The sequence below is a fragment of the Spermophilus citellus genome (genome assembly GCF_964194105.1).
Source record: "Spermophilus citellus genome assembly, chromosome: 16".
NCBI classification, from domain to species: Eukaryota; Metazoa; Chordata; class Mammalia; order Rodentia; family Sciuridae; genus Spermophilus; species Spermophilus citellus.
Genome location: NC_138196.1, coordinates 29,122,864 through 29,143,007, shown reverse-complemented (window position 1 = coordinate 29,143,007; position 20,144 = coordinate 29,122,864).

The following is a 20,144-nucleotide window of genomic DNA, read 5'->3' as shown; positions in this document are numbered from 1 at the left end:
TCACAAGGAAAATGAAGCTTAATGCTCATGTTAAAATCTCCCTACCTATTTAATAGGCTAATAGGGAACATTTCCATCTTTGCTTGGCATAGAGATTGGTCAGATTTAGTGACATCAGGTATTATTTGGCTCAGGGTCAGGCCCCACATCACACTATAACCTTCTAGATGTGATCATACCTCCCAAATGTGGAGAAGTCTTATGCTTGCTTTTTAAATTCGTGAGCATGACAACTTCTGGACAATAACAGAGGGTATTTAAAAAGGTTATTTCTTATAGTGAAAAACTTTATAGCTCCTCCTCCTTATCTCCTGTTGTTACTGAAGAAATTTCTGGGACGAGATGGCCAGATTATCTCTGGGAAGAATATTTTAAAGATGCACTCAACTTCCAATGTATCCTTAGTGGCTACTTTTTCTTTTAAAAATTTTTTCATATATTCTTTTTAGTTATACGTGACAGTAGAGTGTATTTTGACACATATATACATGGAGTATAACTTCCCATTCTTGTGGTTGTACATGATGTGGAGTTACACTGTGTATTCATATTTGAACATAGGAATGTTATATTCAATGTATTCTACTGTCTTTCCTTTCCCCATCCCTTCCCTTCATCTCCCTCTCTGTAATCCAAAGAACTTCTATACTTCCTTACCCCCTCCCCTATTGTGTATTAGCATCCGCATATCAGAGAGAACATTCAGCCTTTAGTTTTTTGCGATTGACTTTTTTCACTTAGCATGGTAGTCTCCAGTTCCATCCATTTACTCGAAAATGCCATAATTTCATTTCTTTTTTTTAGTGTATGGTTAATATTCCATTCTGTGTATATACCACATTGTCTTTATCCATTCATCTGTTGAAGGGCACCTACATCGGTTCTATTGCTTAGCTATTGTGAATTGAGCTGCTTTTAACATTGATATGACCATGTCACATAATATGCTGATTTTAAGTCCTTGGGGTATATGTCGAGGAGTGGGATAACTGGGTCAAATGCGAGTTCCATTCCCGGTTTTCTGAAGAATCTCTATACTGCTTTCCAGAGGGATTGCACCGTTTTAAAGTCCCACCAGCAATGTACGAGTGAACCTTTTTCTGCCACATCCTTGCCGACGTTTACTGTTGCCTGTATTCTTGATAATTGCCATTCTAACTGGAATGAGATAAAATCTCAGTGTTGTTTTAATTTGCATTTCTCTAACTGTTAAAGATGTTGAACATTTTTCATGTATTTGTTGACTGATCATCTTCTGTGAAGTGTGGCTACTTCTTTTTGCAGAGGACTGGTTTAGACTGGTGATCAACGCATGCCTCTCTCCCATCAGCCTTTCAACTTAGAGAGAGCATTCTTGATTGTTTTTATGTTACAAAGTTGATATCAATACAACAAAGGGTTGTGGAATACCTAGTAGGTGCTAGACAACTTACTAGGTATATTGTGGATAGAGACACATATGGAAAGGTCATTATTCTCAGGGAAGAATCAAAGTACAATGGTGGAACCAGTATAATAAATAATTATTAGAAAGCTGTGCTAAGTATTAATATAGGGGAAGAAAAAAGTGCTGCAGAAGACAAAGAATTGGAGATTTAACTGACTTATATCTGACAGGGGACAAGATCAGGAAGGCGGGCTGCGGGTGGGAAAGAAGGTTGGAAAGGGTATTCCAGGATCAAGGGCTGGCTGGCCTTGAAAGGGACTAAGTGTGAGATGACAGGAAAGAGTGCTGTCGTGGGCAGGCCTTACATCTGTGCATGCTGCCTCACAGTATGTACCATGCGTCTGTCAGCTGTCTCTGATTTGTTCCTGCCCCCACTGAACTGAGAAATGAGTTTTGGGGTCAAATTCCCCAGTCAAAAATTCATTAATCTCATCCAGTGGCTGCTTATGTTTTTTCAGTTCTCATCCCCCTGAGCAAGAATTCTTACAGTTTGTTCAGCTGTCAGACTCTCTAGCCTTCCGTCTAATATACTCCCAGGTGGGGTTTTTCCTTTATCTTGGGGCCTCATCTGAAGTTGCTTTAACTCTATGGGCATTTTGCAAAGCTTGGAGCCATGGGCACATAACTAAGGGAAGATCATGTATTAGAGAAATCAAGACAAGGGCTTGTTGCACTAATGACCACTGGACTTTGCCTTTTCCCTTCTCTCAGGAGGACAAAGCACTGAGAGAAAGAAGGGGAGGACAGTGATAAACCAGTTAGTAGAAGAAATCAATTCTGGAGACATGAAGTGTTTTGAACTAAGAAATATGTACAGTGTGCATTAATTTGCATTCTACTGTCATCGAATGCTTTTCATATTTGCATTCTCTATGTACATTTCAAGAAAATGATAAAAATAGCTTAACGTTGACCCCCTTTTCAAAAATACCTTCCCGAACAGTGAAAGGAATATAAATCCCACATTCGTAAGTATTGTCAACAGAGAATTGTATTGATCTGTTCAAATGATCTGGGGACATAGATTTTCCATTAGCTTTCTGTAAGAATGTTACATTAACCAGGATCCTTAGAGAGGAGGGAGTAATGGAATATTTCTATTTGGGTGTCTGAATTAATAAGGGAAACAGCACTACTATCAAAATGCAAAATGCTTAGAATCTTAAAAGTCTTAAAAATAAAGTGAGGACATATGGAAGCGGCAGCGGGGACTTGTGTTCAGACTTCGAATCAGGCAGACGTAGGGTGTCTGGAGTCAGGCCCCCCTTGGAGTGCAGGCAGTCCTCCCTCTGTTCCCAATTGGGGTGTTCCCACTGAAGGCAAGTGGGGGTGGTGGTAGTACTACATCTTTGTAGTATCACTGAATGCAGACGGCAAAGGTAGTTTCTTTGATCATTTAAATTTTAATTAAACAATAAAATATTTGTTGAATCCCACGACTAGTCTAACCCAGTAATTGCTTTTGTTTCTCCAGGTTTCATGCAAAGATTTATTCCCCTGTGCACATTTTTTTAATGCTGTTGCCATAATGCATCTATAATTTTATGACTTGCTTTTTTTCCCCTCAGTAACTTTATTTCACAGACATTTTCTATGTTGCTACAAAGGCTTCATGTTTATCATGTTTAATGATTGAATAATACTCCATTGACTGGATGCTTCATAATTTATATCCCAATTCCCTTGTTGGTGGACATTTAGAAAAGCTATTGTTTTTGGCAGACTTCTGTTTCTGCAAAACTCCCAGCTGTGTGGGCCAAGATTGGAAGGAAAAGACAAATCTAGGCAAGCCAAGATTGGATGCTGAGGAGCCTGTGGACAGAATGCCAAAAATCAGTCTGTGAAGGGGGGAGAATTGGTTTTGGATCAGGGTTAGAGTCTAGGCTAGTGCAGAAGGAGTTACTTCTCTTTCTTTCTTTCGTTTCTTTCCTTCTTTCTTCCCTTTCATTTTTACTTCCCAATCCTATTCCTCTCACTCTTTCATAAAAACCATTCCAAAGTGTTTTCCAGAAGTAGCTATCCAGAAAGTCATTTGTCATTCCCGTGAGGGACCTTGAACGGGCTTTCTGCTGGGCTTCATCCATTATGGGGAGTGAGAAGCAGGAAGAGGATGGGAAACCCTGGTCAGAGGGACTGAGGGATAAGTCTGCCTTGTGCTGGAATTTACCTACACACAGATGTGAGAGAAACTGTCTCTAAAGTCAGCTGTATCATGAGTTAAGGTAGGTTAAGCAATGGCAATAAAATATCATTCATCTCTGTCTCCTAAGAGCCCAAGGCTAGGGTTCAGGTAGGTGGCATGGAACTGCTTCATGTAATCATTCTTCTCTGCTCTCCTCAACGTGTGGCTTCAAAATTCCCCTGGAGATCTTCATTCCTGGATCTTCATTCCTGGCCATAAGAAGAGCAAATCAGCATGAGGTATCCTGAATGGAAGGTTTTCTAACCTGCTCTGCAAGTGGAGACGTGATATCCACTTGCATTTCATTGTGGGAAACAAAGCCACATAAAGTCACCTGACTTCAAGGGAGCCTATGACAAATGACCCGAGAGGGAGGGAGGGGAGATTTTGGGGGGGGCATTTAGTGGTATCTGTACATCAGTAGTTCTCGTGATATTTTGGCTCCCCATCTGCCTTTCACCTCTGTCTCATTTTTTAAATTAGTTCAGAAAGTGTTGGAAGAAGGATCCCCTGTAAAATCCCATGAAATGACTCCAACAAAAACTATTTTATACATGCACCAGGATTACTGGTAAAAGTATATTTTTTTCAATAATATTTATTAAAATGGGTGTTTGAGAGAAGGATGAGAAAAAAAGGATGTTAGAAAGTATTCTGTGAAATGGGGTCTATTTATAAGTCACGCCCACTTCAGGACCACATTCAATGTCTTTGAAGCACCACTTCCTAACTTTATTGACAACTCAGAGAGGGACATATCAGTTCATGGTCCAACTTATATTTCTTAGGGAGTAATTTTCAATCCCAACTTTTCTACACTTTTCTTTCGCTTGCCTCACATTCATTCCCTGGGAACCTGGTATTCCAGAAGCAGCCTCTATTCTAGTACAGTTTATAGACATGAAACAGCCAATAAATATTGAAGTTTCAAGGGAAGAGGAATTCGAGGCTATTAAAATGAAAGATAAGCTATGGGCTTTAGGGAAAGAAACTTTTTTTTTTTCTGTATATTTCTCCACTCTATTTTAACCTGTTTCCTTATGGTTCTGTTCTGAATTCTAAATCCCTTATGCCCAAACTTGGCAGCTCCACATGGACTGAATAGCCCCTCACCCCACGGACTCTCTCCCCTTCAGGAGTTCTGGGAGTTATGAAGTAGGCATTGGGACAGTTGCCTCTCATCGGGCAAATGCTATGTGCTGGGCACTAGGTGACCCACCTTTGTGCTGTAGAACATTCAGTTCTACCTCAAGAGAGAGATGCTATTATTTCCCTCACATTACATATTAGTAATACTGAGGCTGAAGTTATTTAGCTTTTTTTGAAGCTACAGGGCAAATCAGGAGCAAATCTGGGTTAAGAAGCCAGGGCCATCTAAACCCTGAACTTGAACAAATACCATTACCCTTTACTACCACCCTGCCTTAGTGCCACAAAGCATGTGTGGCTACCACATTCTTAAGTTACAATCTGCTACCCTATTCTTTTGATTTCTTTTCAATAAAAATGTTACCTTTATTTAAATTCCTCCTTTCTTGGTAACTAAAACTGAAACAAGGCCATTTACATGGGTGTCTCCTGAAGTACATGCTGCTCAGTGTTTAAAAAAAAGAGGGCTGTCATTTGAATAAAGTAGCTTAACCTTTCACATGTAGAAAATGGGGTCACCTACCTCACAAAGATATTTTCCATTTTAAATGAGATGCTGTACCAGAAAGTCACTCTGTTAATTAAACACTTAAATGTCATTGATTATTTTTATTGCTCTATGGAAAATCCTGGAAAATAGGAATATGTTATGAAATATTTTATAATGAAAAATGAGCACTTTGTTGTGGAAATGCTTTCCAAAACCTTAAGGGTTCTCCCCCAGTTTTTTGCCCGATAGTTTTATCTATTTATTTATCATTGTTGACTTTTTCCAGAATTTTTATTGTGAGCCCTCTCATCTGACCCTCTGGGATTGTGCCTAGACCAGATTTCAGTAGACAACCAGTAAAGTGATTTTGTGTTTGTTTTGGTTCAAAGTCTCTTCTGAATGGCTGGAATATTAATGCTCTGCAAAGGCAAAGCTGCTGATTGGTTAGTGAGGAATTAGATTTGTCTTATTTTCTATCAAGACTCAACTCCTTTAGCTGCCCACCTTACACCTTAGTCTGGAATAGATCACCATGTTAAAATAAACACACTCCTCATATTATCTGAAAGGTTTTAGCCCAGTCATTAGAAGTGAAATGCTTGTCATTCTAAAAGTTCAAGAACTCATTAGTTCCTGGAAAGGATTTGGAATTGTTTTCTTAAAAAAATGTGAAACAGAAGCCATTTATTAAATGTCATTATTAACAAAACAATTTTGATGAGTATTTAGATCTGCTTGAACAAAAAGTGTGCTGGTTTGCGTCAAAATTAAAATAACTGAACATTGTTAGAAATAACTGTGAGCTTGAGAAATCACAGCTCCCCACATCTCCAAACCCTTCCAGGTCCCTGTGCATAAACACAAATAAGAAGTGGCAGTTTTCTTTTAAACAGAACAAACCTGCATTCCTTAGTCTAGCCCCAAATTCATACTCACAGCAAGAGGAATAGCTGAATCAGTCCACAGAGATGCTGTTCTGAGGCTCTGTTTCCAGTCTTCCCATGGGAATTGATTCCTTTAGCTGGAAATATGTGGGTGAGATGTTTTGCATAGTATCAAACATACCTCAGTCTCTGGTAAAATTCAGCAGAGTTCCCATACAGATTGTTGATGGAGAAGAGACTATGAATTGAGTCATCTAGTCATCCCCAAATTTTCTGTGCTCCTGTTGCTGTAGGCCTGGTGGCCTAAACCAAGTCTAATGACACCATCTGGGCCTCTGGCCAGCAGGGCATTGTTGATTGCAATATTCCAAGATCCCCCTAATTATGTTTCCTGATTCCATTATTATCTCTAGGCAATCTGTTTTCCACCCATCAGCCAGTGTCCCTTTGACAATGTAAACCATAAGTCTTAAGAACAAAGGAAACTCTGACAACTGCTACAACGTGGACAAACTCAGAAGACATCAGGCTAAGTGAAAGAAACCAGTCACAAAAAATACTGATTCCAATTATATGAAGTACACAGAGTAGTCAAATTGATAAAGACAGAAAGTAGTATGGTGGTTGCCAGGGGATAAGGGTAGGAGGAAAATGGGAGTTATTATTTAATAGGTCCAGAGTTTCAGTTTTACAAGGTGAAAAGAGTTTGGTTGCGAGACCAAAGTGATGGGATGTTGGGGATGGATGTAATGCCACTGAAGCACACACTTAAGAATGGTTAAGATGGAAATTTTGTAAGTTATATATCTTTTACTGAAAACAAACAAACAAACAAACTCAATAAAATCACTTCCCTGCTCTCAATCCTCCAGGGATTCCCCCTACACTTAGAATAAAAGCCACCGTCTAGTAGACCTGGCTAAGGTTGCTGTTGGTCAAAGTCCTGCTTTACATGTGACATAACTCCCTTTTTTGACTCTCAGCTCTTCTGGAAGAGCCTATTCCAGTTCAGGCCTGTGCATTTGCTGTTTACTCTGTCCGAACTATTTTCCACAGATACTCACAGGCTCACTCACCTAAGTCCTTTAAGCCTCTTATACTTAAACATTATTCTCAAGAGGACTTCCTGGGCCACTTCATCTAAACCAGTATACTTTTCCCTTCTGTTGTCTTAGTCTAGTTTTTTTTTTTTTCTTCATAGCACTGAGCATGTTCAGACATTGTTTTTTGTATATTTTATCTATGTATTTCCTCTCTCCCCAGTTAGGATGTTAGTTGAATGAGATCAAGGATGTTGTCTGTCTCTTTTGTCCTATAACTTCAGTGCTTGGTCCTAGCGAATATTTGTTGAATGAATAATGAATGAACAAACCAGCACTCTATGGGGTATACAGCAACAGAATCAGAGGGTCTAAAGAAAGGGACAGACGTCCAAGCAGCTATGGATGGCTGTGGTCCCTTGTGCAATGGTGCAGCCTCCCCCACTCAACCTAGCTTACGGGCACCCTGGGTGTTGGAGAGGCTGAGGAGAAGGGAGGGCTGTTATCACCTTCTCTTGTTGCCTGCACTGCCTGACATTCTTCATATTACACTTTTGCCTTTCCTTCCCCTTTCTGGATCTCTTCCTCTCAACTTGGGTTTCAAAGAATTAAAATTTGAGCCAACCATTTACACATTTTTGACAACAAAGGCAGGCCCAGCTGCTTACAGAAGATTAGATGCAATTATCACCAACTCTTGAAGAGGTCTGGGTCACTTTTTGATTTCTTTTTCAGAAAAAGGTGGGGGGAAATGTATACTATTATTTTCACGTTAGCCTTCAGTGTACAGTAAAGCGTTTGTCTCTTCTTCTGTCTCTAATCCTTCAGGGCCAATCATGTTTTTAATTTCAGGTCTTGACCTTGGCTTTGACCCTTCACCTCTTCCTTCTAGGCCCAAGTGACTCTTCTTTTGCACCTGGACTATTTTTAATGCATATTTAATACTCTGGAGCCATTCCTAGGGCGACAGTCACTATCACCTGGAGTGATCTGCCTGCTTCCACACCAGAACAGCTGTGATGACCTGCCAACTTTCCCAGGGGTCATTTTAAGTTTGTTTAGGTTGTGACATGGAATCAGGGCCTGGGAGTCCTCAATGGGATCCAGGCTGATCTCCAGTCCAGATACATTTGTACTTGGAAAACCCATCACACACATATGACTGAATGATTTTTTTTTCTTTTTCTTGTTTTTCCTGAGATGATTTTGTTCTATCCATTAAAGCCAAAGTTTAGGCTCAAATGCTTTTCTCAGGCTTTTAATAAAATGCCATAAAGTGAGTTATTGGATACATGCATTGGAAATTCATAGGATTCAGTTTCTCCACTTGAAGATTGTCAGGGCTTACTTTTTGGCTACACTGGGGTGGCTTGTTAGAGAAAAAGATGTTTCAGGTGAGACCAGAAGAGGAATAAGTCTTATTTGAACAAGGTAAAGAAGAAGGAAATCAAGACAGGTTTGGGAACCTGCAAGTGGTTTAGCAGAAATGGCAGGCAGGAGTGGGTAAGTTTTGTGGGGAGTTGAAAGTGTAACGAGCAGATGTCCAGGGTCTGATGATTCAGGTGAAGGATTCAGAATCAGATTGTAAAGGCAGCAGGCAACAACAGAAGTATCAAAACCACAATTGTTTCTATATTTATAAAATATCAGACTTGCTACAGTTTGTACTATGGATCAGAGAGAGAAATTTGAAGCTGGGCAGGAGTTAAATCAGGCAAAAAATCAAAGGTAGCTTGAAGATGGTTCTGAAAATTTCAGTGGAGAAAAGTGAATGAATTTTTAAATAGACTTTATTTTTTTCACCTTTTTATTTATTTATTCTTATTTTAAAAATATAGACTTTAGGTTTCACAGCTGCTTTAGGTTTGCAAAGAAATGGTGCGGAGTTCTAAATACCACTCCCCCTTCACCTTGTTCTGCCTTGTGTACATGAAGCTTCTTCTATTATTAACATTTGCATCAGTGAAGTACCTTTTTAATAACCGATGGGCTACTATTGAAAAATTAACATTTCTCAAAGTCTGTAGTTTGCACTATGGTTTGCTTTTTGTGTTCTATGATTCCTTGAGTTTTGACAAATGCATAATGTCATGTATATACCATTATAGCATCATACACAACAGTTTAAATACACTAAAAATCCTCTGTGCTCCGTGTATTTATTTCTCTTTTCCTTCTCTCTGTGAACCCCTGGAGTCAATGATCTTATTACTGTCTTATAATTTTGCCTTTCCAGAATGTAATATGGTTGGAATCATACAGTACACATAGCTATTTCAGTTGGCCTCTTTCACTGAGCAATATGCATTTAACATACCTCCAAGTAGTTTAGTGGCTTGATAGCTCATTTTTTAAAATAGATTTCATTTTGTAAAGTGGTTGCAAGTTCAGAGCAAAAATTTTCCTATCACCCCCACCTTTTTTCCTTCAGTGTTGGGGATCAAGCCCAGGACCCAGGACCTCACACATGCTAAGAAAATACACTACCACTGAGGGATATCTCCAGCCCCCTAGCTGTTTTTCTTTCATTTAAAAAAAATACTTGAGTAATCTTTCATTGTGTGGGTGGAACAGTTTATTTACCCATTCACCTATTGAAGAACATCTTGCTTGCTTTCAATTTTAGGAACTTATGAATAATAGTGCAGTCAACACTCATGTACTAGCTTTTGTGTGGATATAAATCTTTAACTCATTTGGATAAATACCAGGGAGTACGCTTGCTGTATCATATGGTAAGCCTATGTTTAGGCTTGTGAGAAATTAGCAAAACTACCTTCCTTCCAAAGTGGCTATGCCATTTTGCATTGCCACCAGCAATGAATGAGAGTTCCCGTGGCTTCACATGCTTGTTAGCATTTGGTGCTGTCAGTGTTTGGGATTTTAGCCATTCTAGCAGGTGTATAGTGGCATTTCATTGTTTTAATTTGTAATTTTATAAGTGTAATGTTGAGCATCTTTTCATATGCTTATTTGCTATCTGTGTATCTTCTTTGGTGAGATCTATCTATCCAGATTTTACGCCCATTTTTTTAAAAAAATTGTTGCTTTTTTTCCCTTAAGTTTTAAGAATTGTTTTTATTTTGTATTCCAGTCCTTCATCAGATATGTGTTTTGCAAAGATTTTCTCCCAGTTTATGACTTTCATTTTCATTCTCTGAACAGTGCCTTTTGCAGAACTGAAGTTTCTAGTTTTAACAAAATCCAACTTGTCACTGTTTTCTTTCATGGCTCATGTTTTTGGTGCTGTGTCTTAAAAAATCATCACCCAATCCAAGTCTCCTAGATCTTCTCCTATGTTACCTTCTAGGAATTTTATAGTTTTGTTTTGTATTTAGATCTATGATCCATTTTGAAATTTTTTGAGGGGTGTAAAGCTTAGATAGGTGTTTTTGCAAGCAGTTGTTTCAGCACTATTTGTTAAAAGGACTATAATTTTTCCATTAAATCTATTTGTTCCTTTGTCAAAGATCAGTTGATTATATTTGCATGGGCTTCTGGGCTCTCTATTATGTTCCATCGATCTGTCCATTTTGCCAATATGCACTGTCTTGTCTTGATTACTGAAACTTTATAACACATCTTAAAGTCAAATAATAATAGTCAAATTCAAATGGCAAAGAACGAGCTCTACCAGGAGATAGAGATATTAAAAAAAAAATCAAACAATAATCCTAGAATTCCAGGAAACTATAAACCAAATTAAAAACTCAAATGAGAATATTACAAATAGACTTGATCAAGTAGAAGTCAGAACATCAGATAATGAAGACAAAGTTTATCAACTTGAAAAGAATATAGTCAACACAGAAAAGATGCTTAATTCCCACGAGCAATCTATTCAAGAGATATGGGATGTCATAAAAAAACCAAATCTGAGAGTCATAGGGATAGAAGAAGGCACAGAGATTCAAACCAAAGGAATGGACAGCATATTAAATGAAATAATTCTAGAAAACTTCCCAGAGATGAAAGATGGAATGGATTGCCAAATCCTGGAAGCCTACAGGACCCCAAACATTCAAAACCATAATAGACCAACCCCAAGACATATAATTATGAAGATAGCCAACGTACAGAACAAGGAGAGAATATTAAAAGCTACGAGAGAAAAGAGGCAGATTACTTTCAGGGGTAAACCAATTAGGTTAACGACAGATTTCTCATCACAAACTTTGAAAGCGAGAAGATCCTGGAATAACGTATTTCAAACGCTGAAAAATAATGGATTCCAACCAAGAATACTATATCCAGCAAAATTGAGCTTCAAATTTGACAATGAAATTAAAATCTTTCACGATAAACAAAAGCTAAAAGAATTTGCAGCAAGAAAACCAGCTCTGCAAAGCATTTTGAACAAAACACTACAAGAAGAGGATGTGAAAAATAGTGCCCAAAACTAACAGCAGGAAGTATCTCAGTAAAGGGGGAGGAAAATAACCAAAAAGCAAAACTAACCAAACTAAAATAAATAAATAAAGAAGCATGACTGGAAATACAAATCATATCTCAATTGTAACCTTAAATGTTAATGGCCTAAACTCACCAATCAAGAGACATAGGCTAGTAAACTGGATCAAAAAAACAAATCCAACAATATGCTGCCTTCAAGAGACTCATATGATAGGAAAAGACATACACAGGCTGAAGGTAAAAGGTTGGGAAAAATCATACCACTCACATGGCCCTCGGAAGCAAGCAGGAGTGGCCATACTCATATCGAATAAAATCAACTTCAAACCTAAGTTAATCAAGAAGGACAAAGAAGGTCACTATATACTGTTAAAAGGAACCATCCACCAACAAGACATAACAATCATCAATTTGTATGCACCCAACAATGGAGCTGCAACGTTCATAAAACAAACTCTCCTCAAGTTCAAGAGTCAAATAGACCACAACACAATAATTATGGGTGACTTCAACACACCGCTCTCGCCATTAGACAGATCCTCTAGACAAAAACTGAATAAAGAAACTATAAAACTCAACAGCACAATCAATAATCTAGACTTAACCGACATATATAGAATATATCAACCATCATCAAGTGGATACACGTTCTTCTCAGCAGCACATGGATCCTACTCAAAGATAGACCATATATCATGCCATAAGACAACTCTTAGTAAATATAAAGGCGTGGAGATAATACCATGCACCATATCTGACCATAATGGAATGAAATTGGAAATCAATGATAAGAGAAGGAAGGAAAAATCCTACATCACATGGAAAATGAACAATATGTTATTGAATGATCAATGGGTTATAGAAGACATAAAGGAGGAGATGAAAAAATTCTTAGAGTCAAATGATAACACAGACACAACATACCGGAATTTATGGGACACAATGAAAGCAGTTTTAAGAGGGAAATTCATTTCTTGGAGTTCTTACCTCAAAAAAAGAAAAAACCAACAAATAAATGAACTCACACAACACCTCAAAAATCTAGAAAAGGAAGAGCAAAACAACAGTAAATGTAGTAGAAGACAAGAAATAATTAAAATTAGAGCAGAAATCAATGAAATTGAAACAAAAGAAACCATTGAAAAAATAGATAAAACTAAAAGTTGGTTCTTTGAAAAAATAAATAAGATAGACAAGCCCTTAGCCACGCTAACGAAAAGAAGAAGAGAGAGAACTCAAATTACTAACATACGGGATGAAAAAGGCAATATCACAACAGACACTACAGAAATACAGAAGATAATTAGAAAGTATTTTGAAACCCTATATTCTAATAAAATAGAAGATAACGAAGATATCGATAAATTTCTTAAGGCATATGAATTGCCCAGATTGAGACAGGAAGACACACACAATTTAAACAGACCAATAACAAAAGAAGAAATAGAAGAAGCCATCAAAAGACTACCAACTAAGAAAAGCCCTGGACCAGATGGGTATACAGCGGAGTTCTACAAAACCTTCAAAGAAGAATTAATACCAATACTTTTCAAGCTATTTCAAGAAATAGAAAAAGAAGGAGCTCTTCCAAATTCATTCTATGAGGCCAACATCACTTTGATCCCAAAACCAGACAAAGATACTTCAAAGAAAGAAAACTACAGACCAATATCTCTAATGAACTTGGATGCAAAAATTCTCAATAAAATTCTGGCGAATCGAATACAAAAACATATCAGAAAACTTGTGCACCATGATCAAGTAGGATTCATTCCTGGGATGCAAGGATGGTTCAATATACGGAAATCAATAAATGCTATCCACCACATCAATAGACTTAAAGACAAGAACCACATGATCATCTCGATGGATGCAGAAAAAGCATTTGACAAAGTACAGCATCCCTTTATGTTCAAAACACTAGAAAAACTAGGGATAACAGGAACTTACCTCAACATTGTAAAAGCTATCTATGCTAAGCCTCAGGCTAGCATCATTCTGAATGGAGAAAAATTGAAGGCATTCCCTCTAAAATCTGGAACAAGACAGGGATGCCCTCTATCACCACTTCTATTCAATTTAGTTCTCGAAGTACTAGCCAGAGCAATTAGACAGACAAAAGAAATTAAAGGCATAAAAATAGGAAAAGAAGAAATTAAACTATCGCTATTTGCGGATGACATGATAATATACTTAACAGACCCAAAAGAGTCTACAAAGAAGCTGCTAGAGTTAATAAATGAATTCAGCAAAGTGGCAGGTTATAAAATCAACACGCATAAATCAAAGGCATTCCTATATATCAGCAACAAAACTTCTGAAATGGAAATAAGGAAAACCACTCCATTCACAATATCCTCAAAGAAAATAAGATACTTGGGTATCAACCTAACAAAAGAGGTGAAAGATTTATACAATGAAAACTACAGAACCCTAAAGAGAGAGATAGAAGAAGATCTCAGAAGATGGAAAAATGTACCCTGTTCATGGATAGGCAGAACTAACATCATCAAAATGGCGATATTACCCAAAGTTCTCTATAGGTTTAATGCGATGCCAATCAAAATACCAACGGCATTTCTTGTAGAAATAGACAAAGCAATCATGAAATTCATATGGAAAAACAAAAGACCCAGAATAGCAAAAGCAATTCTAAGCAGGAAGTGTGAATCTGGAGGTATAGCGATACCAGAGGTCAAACTGTACTACAAAGCAATAGTAACAAAAACAGCATGGTACTGGTACCAAAACAGGCGGGTGGACCAATGGTACAGAATAGAAGACACAGAGACTAATCCACAAAGTTACAACTATCTTATATTTGATAAAGGGGCTAAAAGCATGCAATGGAGGAAGGATAGCATCTTCAACAAATGGTGCTGGGAAAATTGGAAATCCATATGCAACAAAATGAAATTGAATCCCTTTCTCTCGCCATCCACAAAAATTAACTCAAAATGGATCAGGGAGCTAGATATCAAATCAGAGACACTGCGTCTGATAGAAGAAAAAGTTGGCTACGATCTACAAATTGTGGGGTCGGGCTCCAAATTCCTTAATAGGACACCCATAGCCCAAGAGTTAACAACCAGAATAAACAAATGGGACTTACTTAAACTAAAAAGTTTTTTCTCAGCAAGAGAAACAATAAAAGAGGTAAATAGAGAGCCTACATCCTGGGAACAAATCTTTACCCCCCACACCTCTGATAGAGCCCTAATATCCAGAATGTACAAAGAACTCAAAAAATTAAATAATAAGATAACAAATAACCCAATTAACAAATGGGCCAAGGACCTCAACAGACACTTCTCAGAGGAGGACATACAATCAATCAACAAGTTCATGAAAAAATGCTCACCATCTCTAGCAATCAGAGAAATGCAAATCAAAACCACCCTAAGATACCATCTCACTCCAGTAAGATTGGCAGCCATTATGAAGTCAAACAACAACAAGTGTTGGCGGGGATGTGGGGAAAAAGGTACACTTGTACACTGCTGGTGGGGCTGCAAAATGGTGAGGCCAATTTGGAAAGCAGTATGGAGATTCCTGGGAAAGCTGGGAATGGAACCACCATTTGACCCAGCTATTGCACTTCTCGGACTATTCCCTGAGGACCTTAAAAGAGCGCACTATAGGGATACGGCTGCGTCAATGATTATAGCGGCACAATTCACAATAGCTAGACTGTGGAACCAACCTAGATGCCCTTCAATAGATGAATGGATAAAGAAAATGTGGCATCTATACACAATGGAATATTATGCAGCACTAAGAAATGACAAAATCATAGAATTTGCAGGGAAATGGATGGCATTAGAGCAGATTATGCTAAGTGAAGCTAGCCAAGCCCTAAAAAACAAATGCCAAATGTCTGCTTTGATATAAAGAGAACAACTAAGAACAGAACAGGAAGGAAGAGCATGTGGAAAAGACTACAGATAACAAAGACGAATGGGGGGAGAGAAACGGAGAGAGAAGGGAAAGCATATGGAAATGGTAGGAGACCTTCAAGGATACATAAAATTACAAGAGGCTATGAGGGGCAAGGGGGAGGGAAAAAAAAGGGAGAGAATTGAACAACAGCAGGGGAGATAGAGAGGGAAGATGGGAGGGGAGGGGAGGGGAGGGGTGATAGTAGGGGTTAGGAAAGGTAGCAGAATACAACAGACACTAATATGGCATTATGTAAAAATGTGAATATGTAACAGATGTGATTCTGCAATCTATATTTGGGGTGAAAATGGGAGTTCAAAACACAATTTGAGTCTAATGTATGAAAGATGATATATCATGAGCTATGTAATGCTTTAAATAATCAATAAAAAATTAAAAAAAAAAAACAAAAAAAAAAACAAATAATAATAGTCCCCTGACTGTTCTCATTTAATATTGTGTTGGCTATTCTGTGTCTTTTACTTTTACTTTTTGTTTTAAAAAGTTATTAATTATGGATTCCAATTCTTTGGAATAGGCCTATTACATTTACCTATTGCTCTTTGTTAGTTTGGTAGACTGTCTTTTAAGGAATTAAGACATTTCACACTTTATCTAAGGTATTGACTTTTTGAGCATAAGGTTTTACATAATATTACCTTGTTTTCCTTTTAATGCCTATGGGATCAGAAGAGTTTCCATCTTTTATATATGATAATAGTAATTATTGTCTTCAATACTATTCTTTTTAAATTTAACCTCTGTATTAGTTAGGTTCTTTTGAGGAACAGAATCCACAGGAAATATAATTATAAGAAGGGGAATTATTAGATTGGCTTACCCTACCAGAAACTGGATAGTCTATAATGGCCATCTGCAGGAAAAGCTGGAAGAAACAATAGCTGCACAGTCCAAGAGGCTGAAGCTCCAGAACAAGAGGGATCAATGGTGCAACCCTATCCTGTGACCAAAGGCTTCTGGAGAATTACTGGCAGAGTCTGCTTTGGAAAAGTGAAGAAGCAAGAGTCTGATATCCTCAGAGGATCGCAGTAGCAATCAAGAACCAGTTCAAGAATTGAGCTTGCATCTAATGTTGCTTCCTTGTTCTTCCAACTTTATTCCATCCAAGCCATCATCCTATTGGACCATGCTGCCCACCCTTAGGGAGGGACTCCATTTCAGTTGGCTATCCCACATACCAATCATTCCTAGACACACCCTCACTAACACACCTATAAACCTCAATCCTTGGTATCTCTTAATCAAATCAAATTGACAATTCAAATTAGCCATTACAGTCTGGTTAGAGGCCTATCAATTTAACTGATATTTTCAAAGAAATAGGTTTTTTAAAAAAAATTTTAAATTTTCTCTATTAATATTCTGCTTTCAATTTTATTGATTTATGCTCTGTTTTTAAAACTTCATTTATTCTGTTTATTTTGAACTTAATTTGCTCTTTTTATCTTGCTTCCCAAGGTAGAAATTTAGGTTATTGACCATATATTTGTCTTTTTTTTAAAAATAAATGCATTTAATACTATGAATGTTCCTCTAAGCCCTGATTTGCTGAATTCTTTAAATGTTGATGTTGCATTTTCAGTTTTACATATTTCTCTTGAGATAATTTTTTCCTTTGGTTTATATATTGTCTTTTCATATATTGTTTAATTTTGGGATTTTCCAACCATCATTTTGTTACTGACTTCTAGTTTAATTCCATTGTTGTCTGAAATCATAATTCAAATGATTCTTATTTTGAAGATTTTGTTAAAGTGTGTTTTCTGGCACAGAACATGTCTATCTTGGTGAATGGTTCATGTGAGCTTGAGAAAAATGTATATTCTTTGTCACTGAATGAAATAGTCTATAGATGTCAACTAGATAGAGTTGATTGATGATGCTCAGTGCAACTTTATCTTACTGCATATGTGTGTGTTTCACCTAGATTTTAAAATGTATACTAAAACAATATCAAATTTATAGAAAATTTTCAAAAACCACGTAAGAGAACTTTTCCTTCTAACTGCTTGAGAAAATGTTGCTTATCTAATGTCCCACCATCCGTGAACACTTCAAGGTGTATTTCCAGCAAGCAAGGATATTTCTAGTAATATGACAACATTACCACAGTGCAGCCACCTCATCATGCTCCCAGACCCTCTCAGTCAGTAGTGCTAGGGCATATGCATATACATGCCTATATGCATAAGTGTCACATCTGTATCCATTTCTGCATATATCTACATATATTAAAAATCCAGGTGAGTTCACAGGGTACCTCCAGTTACTCAACTAATATCTCAGAGTTCAATCTAATTTCTCCCTTTCTGTGCCGGTAACATTCTGTTCTTTTCACACCGTTCATTTCTGACACCCTGAGCCACTGTAGCTCCCTACTGCCCTTACTCATTGACGTTGGTGCCCACCAATCTCAGCTCCACCTATCAGCTTTGGTACTAGATTATTTAGGAAGTAAAAGTAAGAAAAGGGGATGAGGGAGATGTAGAGAAACTAATTAATAGATTTTTGAGAGAGATTTAGGAAATAGAAGAAAGGGGACTTGGTGTTTGATTGGATGTGGGGGTGCAGGGGAGCAGGAGTCAAAATGATTCAGGTAGAGAACACAACACAGAAACAGATGTGGGGAATGTGGAGCAAGGTAGAAGTGATGAAAATAGAGTTCAAGAGAGAAATGGGTATAGCATAGGTTTGATTTTAATCAGATTATGTACGATATTTAAAGACATTGCTGGGTGTAGTGGACCACACCTGTGGTCCCAGTGACTCAAGAGGCTGAGGTAGGAGGACTACAAGTTCAAAGCCAGCCTCAGCAACTTAGTGAGGCCCTACGCAATTTAGTGAGACCCTGTCTCAAAATAAAAAAGGCTGGGGATGTGGCTCAGTGGTTAAGTGCTCCTGGGTTTAATCTTAGGTACAAAAAAAAATTAAAATAAAATGAAGACAAAGAAGTTCATGAGATTTTCCCCAGGAATATGGTTATAAATTAAAATAAAAGAAATTCTAGAAAATAAATCTGTAGATTAATTTAAGATATGGACAGAAAATAGGAGATGACTGACAGAAAAGGAGAAGCTTTTACAATGTCAGGGAGGCCTAGGGAAGAGGGTTTGGAGGAAGGAGGCTGACAGGCCAGGTAGGATAAACACGGAAACTTGCCTCCTGGATCCAGTCATCAATGATCAGTGGTTTCCAGAGTAGTCTCAGTAGAGGGCATGGGTGGTGGCAGGGTGATAGAGTGAAAGGGGAATATCAGTTTAGATAGTAACTGAATCAACTGTCTCAAGAAATTTGCAAAACAGAAGAGAAAAACAAAGAGTCTCAGTTTCCAGGGAGGCAGATAGTCAAGGCTGATAAGAGAACCACACAAAATAAAAAATGACAAAATCATAGAATTTGGAGGGAAATGGATGGCATTAGAGCAGATTATGCTAAGTGAAGCCAGCCAATCCTTAAAAAACAAATGCCAAATGACTGCTTTGATATAAGGGGAGTAACCAAGGTCAGGGTAGGGACGAAGAGCTTGAGAAGAAGATTAACATTAAACAGGGACGAGAGGTGGGAGGGAAAGGGAGTGAGAAGGGAAATCGCATGGAAATGGAAGGTGATCCTCAGGGTTATACAAAATTACATGTAAGAGGAAAGGAGGGGTAAGAGAAGAATAATACAAGTGGAAGAAATGATTTACAGTAGAGGGGGTAGAGAGAGAAATGGGGAGGGGAGGGGAGGGGAGGGGAGGGGAGGGGGGATAGTAGAGAATAGGATAGACAGCAGAATACATCAGACACTAGAATGGCAATATGTAAATCAATGGAAGTGTAACTGATGTGATACAGCAATCTGTATACGGGGTAAAAATGGGAGTTCATAACCCACTTGAATCAAACTGTGAAATATGATATATTAAGAACTATGTAATGGGGCTGGGAATGTGGCTCGGGCGGTAGCGCGCTTGTCTGGCATGCATGCGGCCCGGGTTCGATCCTCAGCACCACTCTCTCTCTCTCTTTAAAAAAAAAAAAAAAAAAGAACTATGTAATGTTTTGAACGACCAACAATAAAAAAAAGATAATATTGGAAGAGAGAATAAATGTCAAAAGTAAAAAGAAAAAAAAAAGAGAACCACACAAGTTTAAATATCAATGAGAGATAATGAAGACCCAGGAGCTAAGGGGAAGGTCTCTGATGTGGCAAGCTGGAGGACAGTCATTGCATACTAGAGGAAGGAAAAACATCCCCTGGAATTTTTTTTTTTTTGCAATGTATAATTCTTTGATGCTAAATCTAGAATTCTGATTCAAAAGGTCTGAACTAAGCCTTTTTTTTAAAAAAAATCATTCTTTAATTTTTATTTGACAACAGAATGCATTATAATTCATACTACACATATAGATCACAATTTTTCATATCTCTGGTTGTACATAAAGTAGAGTCACATTCTTCGTGTTTTCATACATGTACTTAGGGTAATGATGACGATGGCATTCCACCATCTTTCCTACTCCTTCCCCTCCCTCCCCTTTTCCCCTTTGCCCTATCTAGAGTTCATTTAATCTCCTCCCCCTCCCCCTTTCCCCCC